The sequence below is a fragment of the Sesamum indicum genome, linkage group LG15 (genome assembly GCF_000512975.1).
Source record: "Sesamum indicum cultivar Zhongzhi No. 13 linkage group LG15, S_indicum_v1.0, whole genome shotgun sequence".
NCBI classification, from domain to species: Eukaryota; Viridiplantae; Streptophyta; class Magnoliopsida; order Lamiales; family Pedaliaceae; genus Sesamum; species Sesamum indicum.
In genome coordinates, this window is record NC_026159.1 from 8,377,828 (window position 1) to 8,384,252 (window position 6,425).

The 6,425-nt window shown below is 34.2% G+C and overlaps 1 non-coding gene across 1 annotated transcript; it reads right to left on the reverse strand.

The window, feature by feature from the left end:
* TRNAA-CGC lies at positions 4,396-4,468 on the reverse strand. The gene has a single exon. It is a non-coding gene; the product is annotated as a tRNA-Ala (tRNA).

The window sequence follows — 6,425 nt, forward strand, 5'->3', positions numbered from 1 at the left end:
CCATCAATAAACAAATACCTATGATGTTGATACCATAAACACACACTCAACGTGTGTGTATGTGAAATTGTAATGACATCAATGTGCAATAAGATTTTATAATGTAAGCACTCCTTTGTTTAAGTGATTTTGCTAAACCAATCCAATATATATTGCATTATTATCTTATACATATACTAATATTTATTTCTAATCCAAATATGTACGGAATTGTTTTAAATAATAAGTATTTATTAAATATTGGGCAACTACAAAAAATATTGAATTTTCGCTACATTATAAATGACCACAATTTAAAATTTATGATAAATCAATACTATTAACCACGGTTAAATAAAATCAAAGCAAAAACTAAATTTTTTTACCACGATTAATCAATACTCGTCATGATTTTTAGCCATAACCAGAATATTCGCCATGGTTCTGGACACGCCTACAGAAACAACGGCTTATAATGGCCATTTCAAAGGTATTTTGTCTTTTGTTATGATTTTTTTCTTTTGATTATAGTAATTAACCATGAGAAAAAATCATATTTTTTTTAGTGAGGGAATCCAAATAATTAATATTTAAACAATTTAATATTGCAAAATAACATGATTTCTTAAGTGTTGGGACTTTGTGCAATTTTTTTAATTATAAGTTTTATTATCATTTACCAAATATACCAAAGAATATTAATTCAAAAAAGTTTTATTCAATTCCTTTCTTATTAATGTGGCACAACAAACAAATAATTAATTTGAAACAAAAAATACAATTTTAGTCCTTAAACACAGAGGAGGTAATATTTTTGATCCTGCACGAATTGATTTTCGCAATTTGATCTGAAACTTTAAAATTTTTGTAATTCTAGTTCTTGTTCGGCTAATTTGACAGAAAAAATTACACGTGACTTGCACTTGATCATCTAATTAAATTATAATTTTAGTTCTATAAATCGATCTAATGCTCTGATTCTACAAAATAATCAATTAATTTTGACGGAAGAGTAACAAATAATTAAGGAAATTCGCCGCAAAACAAAATTTGCGACCGAATTTTCGATGATTGGACCAATACTGCAAAAGATCTACCCAAAATAGATTGCGACAGATGTTAAAATGTGAATAATGTAATACTAAATAACGAAAATTTACGACTATCACCCCATATATATATTGTTAGAAAATGAAAGATTCTGCCGTGGAAAACCACTGCCTTGAAAGCAAAATTTCAGTACTACTGTGCTGCAAATAGTATAAACTAATCGCTCCCCAAGATTAACACAGCTATACTTTCTTACACGCTCACTCGTGGAAGAAAGCTTGGAACAACGAACAAAAATAACACTCAAAAGTGAAAGAAGAGGAAGGAGCTAGAAGACAAGAGGCTCTCGATTTTGGTGTGTTTCAAATGCATAGGGACTAAGGCTATTTATAGATGTGTAGCTCGGTTGCTTGAGGACGTTGGACTCTCTACTAGCCACAAAAAAGGTTGCCAACGGATTTGTTGTTTAACATAAGCATAAAATTCGGCTAAGAGAGCAAAGGAGAAGACTTGGTCACTAATAAGTCTAAAAACGTGGGAAATAAAGGATTTGAATATAACTTTCACAAAAAATATATATAATCACACATGCCCAGCCCAACTCGAACCGGGACGAGCGAACACGTGCATGTGCTGATTCTTCCGAATCCATCTACCCACACTTTTCATTCTAAATATTGCAAGATGATTTAATATATAGAGAAGAAAAAGTTGTTGTTTTTTCTATTTGGGACATTAGTCATTCGCAACATATGTTTTATCTAAATATAGCTGAAATTTTGCGACACTTTTGTAGCATATATACTATATATTAAAGGAGAACACCTCTACAAGTCATAAAATTATTTTTGAAATAATTATTTATTTATAGTTAATATTTTTTTCTCCTTCCTCATGCTCCGATATTCTCTTTCAAAATTATTCATTTGTTATCATAATCATAATCATTTTCATATTATTATTTTTCCTTCAACAAGAAAATCATTAAATGATATTTAATTATTTTAAATTTTTTTATGTATATACATAGAGTATACCACGTACAGTAATATGTATTAATTGTTTGCTTAATAATGGCCACTCCTCATTAAATAATGCATAAATTCAGTCTTAAATTACCAAAAAAATTGTTTGGTATATATATATATATATATTAATGATCATTTATTGAAGGATGATATGTAATTTGCCCTTAAATTGTATGCATGCAGAATTCCGCTTTTGCCCTTCTCAATTTTATAAATAGGCATTAACCATTTTTATGTCGATTCTTAATCATCTCATGGAGTTCTCTTTATTATCATTTTGTGTTCCAATTTTGCCCTTTGTTTTTATACTATTGACCAGCAAATAATTAGGATCAAAATTATAAAATAAAGAAAACTTAAAAAATGCATGGCAAATGATTGAGGAAGGACAATTTTGAATATGGATTTGAGTCCCGATAAATGGACGAGCATTTGTCTTACTTTATATGAGTTGTTGTAATTTATTTATTATTTTTAATTATGATAATGTATTGATTGAATTGTTATACCGTTTATTTTATCGAGAGATTGATGTAATCGTGTTTTTAATTATTATTAAAAAAATTAAAAAAGAATTGGGGTTTGATTTTTTATGTGTGTTGACTAATTTGGACAGTATAAGAATTGTGTTCATCCAGAGTCTGTGGAGGTCTCTGTTCTTTTCTCTCTAAAAACGTGAAAAGGCTGAAAGCGTAGAGCTAAGTCGCCGTTTGCTGGTTCGGACACGGACAAGTGGGTAATGATCCCACGTTGTTGGAGCATGTGAACCAAGCCTTCATGTGCCAATAAAGCTAAAGTGGGCCAAATTTGTTCTTCTTCAAAATAAAGGGTAAAGTTGAGGCTAAAACTTTGGCCCATTACACAAAACGAAAACACCAAGTATAATATATATATATATATATATATATTCTCAAGCCCATCAGGAATTCAATTTGAATTTAATTTGAAGCAAATTCATGACGATGGTGACTCATTCAATTTTAATTCATATTTTCAAGACTCATTCACTTTAAATATTACGGCAATGTTTTGAAATCTTGTTCGGGTCGAGTAAATCATCTATTTGGATCGAGAAAACCATTATTTTATCCATAAAATGATTTTGAGATACACCTCGCTTGTTAGGAGTTTTAGTCGTTAGGAAAGTTTTCCTAAGGCTGATGTGATCTAAGGTGACTGATGACACTTGGGTTGATAAGGTGTCATATGGTAGAGTCGATTGCCACATGTATGGGCCTTTTGAACCAAATATTTTGGCGGGTTTTAATCATAGTCCAAGTTAGGAATGTCTTGGGCCTCCTCACTTCCTCTTGGGCTTATTGGGTTGTCCGCTTTTTTCTTTTTTTTTTTCTTTTGGTGGGGGGACTGTTTGGGCCTTTTTAAATCAGTCTATTTTATGTACATCAATATATATATGTACAAGAAGAATTTGGTGCTAACAAAAAGACTCTCAAGCTAAAATCAATAGAAATAATGAACTTCTTATTTAAGAGCTCATAAGTGGCGAAATTATATTTCTAGTTTTTTAGAATTGGGGTTCAACACTTTTAGTCTTCTAATCTTATTGCATTTTTCCCCAATCAATAATGATAGCAAAAGAAATCCAGTGCTGACGACCGTCGAACATGTTTGCCGTCGATTCCTCTTCGTTCGATTGAATCGCAGTATTAGACCACCACCATCAGACTCGTCTCTTCCATACCATTCTAGCGAGACCGGCCTTACTCAATTTAGTAAAGAATTTACAGGGATATAAGGATTTTAACAAAATTGTGCCGCCGGCGACAAGATGGTGGTGGTGGGGAAACCAGGGATAAAGGGGTCGGGTGGGGTAGTTAGTTTTTTTTTTAATATATAATAATAATATATTTTTAGAATTTTAAATTATTTATATATAATATAAGTTAAATAATTTGTTGAATGTAGACCTTTTATTTTTTTAAAATCTAACGATTGAGATTACTTGATTAGATCTAACGATCATTATTTGATTAGAAAAGATCCAACGGTCATTAAAATAAAAAATAATATATATTAAGTAAGGGTATAATGGTCATTTTCTAAAAAAATAATACCTTTAGTTGGATTTAGCGAGAAATAGGGCCATTGAGTTGAGTTTTACAAAATACATGGGAGCTTTTAGCCTATTATCATAATAGGAGGATTTCTTTTATATAAAGGAATTTTATGCATTTTGTCTCATGTAAGGGGAGATGTAGAATTTTCAGCTCCTTTCACAATCTATAATGATAGCAGAAGAAATCCGCTGCTTTGCTGAATTGGAAAGAAAACTTCACTGCTCTGCAGATCAGATGAAAATATACAAAAGAAAAAGAAGTGGAGGTGCGGGGAATCGAACCCCGTGCCTCTTGCATGCGAAGCGAGCGCTCTACCATATGAGCTACACCCCCGTCAGATGCTAAAACTTTGTCTCTATCTTAATTATACCCATTAGTTTTCAATGTTTCTAAGTGTAATAAATTTCATGTATTTGGTTGTCATAATTTTGGATTAGTTTAGAAAACCCCGTATTAATTGGGATGATATAACATCTGTTTAGTGTTTCCATCATCCTTCCAAATTTGTCCATAAACCACTAAGTGGATTCTAATTAATAAACACAAAAATAACTTCGAATTAAATATAACTTATGTAAAGTGTAAGATGATTTTGGTATATTTGTTTTCTCCAATTCAATTTTGGGTGAATGAAAAATTAATACCCTACATAATTATGTAAAAGTTGGACTCTGGTCAAAACATGGTCACAGTAGATGAGACCTTCCCACACTTCATGTCAAAACCTATACTTAGAATACATCCTTATTTCCTTGATACTTTACTAGTTCGTGGAAAAGCCAAGCAAGGAGTAATAAAAAGACGGTAGAGTTTGTTCATAATTAAGGTTGCATGATAAGAAATACAAGCTTATAAGCCTAACATGGGCTTACTAAGGAAAAATGCTAGTGGGTGGTCTTTTTAAGCCAAAGAGGTTTTCATCCTAGTGCCTTTATTATTATCAAGTGCATGCACAGAGATGTCGCCTCAATAAGGTTCAAAGTAAGTTTTAGGAAGACATAATCATAAAGCATTATCTCTCAATAGTTGGAAGCCTTGGCATCCTCTATGTTGATATATTTTGTGGCCCTGGCCAAGAGGAAGTCAAATCTTGAAGCAGGGAAGCTAAGGATTTAAAGAAATTCCCGTCCAAGAGCCCTTGAGAGAAGGTATTGGCTTTGACCTCCTGTGTGGCCAATGGTATCCCCAAGGTCGTTGTATTGAATCAATGAGGTTATTACTTTAAGGACTCCTCGTCCTTTTGGCGGATCGCGAAGAGGTTGAACTCTATTTTTCGATGTTTTTTGACTATTGGTGAATTAGTGTAAGAACGAGGATCAAAACTCCTGGAAACTTCGATTGCTCCTATTGGCAGTTTATTGAACCATTGCTGAGCTGTCCTAGCAAAAGTGGTGACAAAGACACGACACTTGATCCCATCAGTGCAGTGGTGTAAGAGAGCTGCGTTTTTGAAGCAAGACAAGTGCTTTTGATGATCAGTAGTGCTGCAGTTCAAAGGGTGCTCGTCCATCATAACTCCCTCCGTGAAGGGAATACCTCATTGCTCTTCCAAGGGTGCATTACAGTCTGGTACTGGACGTCTTGAAATCCCATTTGGAGGCACTCCACGCGAGCGGAGGAGGAACACCTCCTAAGGCTGCAAGGGTTAGCCCTGTCTTTCTTGGATCACAAATCTATGGGCAGAGAGCACTATCTTCCCTACTCTGGTCTGCTAGCATCCGAGGGGGGAGGTATCCCATGGGCTGGCACTAACATGACCATCTGCTCCCGTATAACTATCGTGATCATCTGTTGTATGGTTCTTAGCAGTCAGGGGGACAATCTGCTTGAGGAGGTATCCAAAGAGGTGCTATCCCGCGGGAGTTCAATCAAAGGGTCCACGAGCCTAGAAGATCCAAGGACTGTCATTCCACCAACATGGGCCAGGGGTGCTCCAGCACAACCTGGAGGGCTTGGGGGTTACCTGTCTCCTCCACAACCTTCTGTTTGTTCAAGGCGTTACTAGGTGTCTCCATTGGTACTCGCGTTTTTAGTTCTCTAAACTTTCCTACGGACGATGCTACTTGAGACGTGCAAAAATCGCATTGGTCTAGTCAATGTGGACTGATGTTTGGAAATTGGGCTGAAACGTTCGCAGGCTCAGCTCAGGGAACCTGCAAAACAAAATTATTAGCACTTTGACGCCCATGTTAGTATTAAATTTTGAGTAAAATAAGATAATAAATAGAGAAAAAGAACACGGTATGATGAAAAGGTCATAGTAGTAAAGAAATATGACAAGAATTTCTTA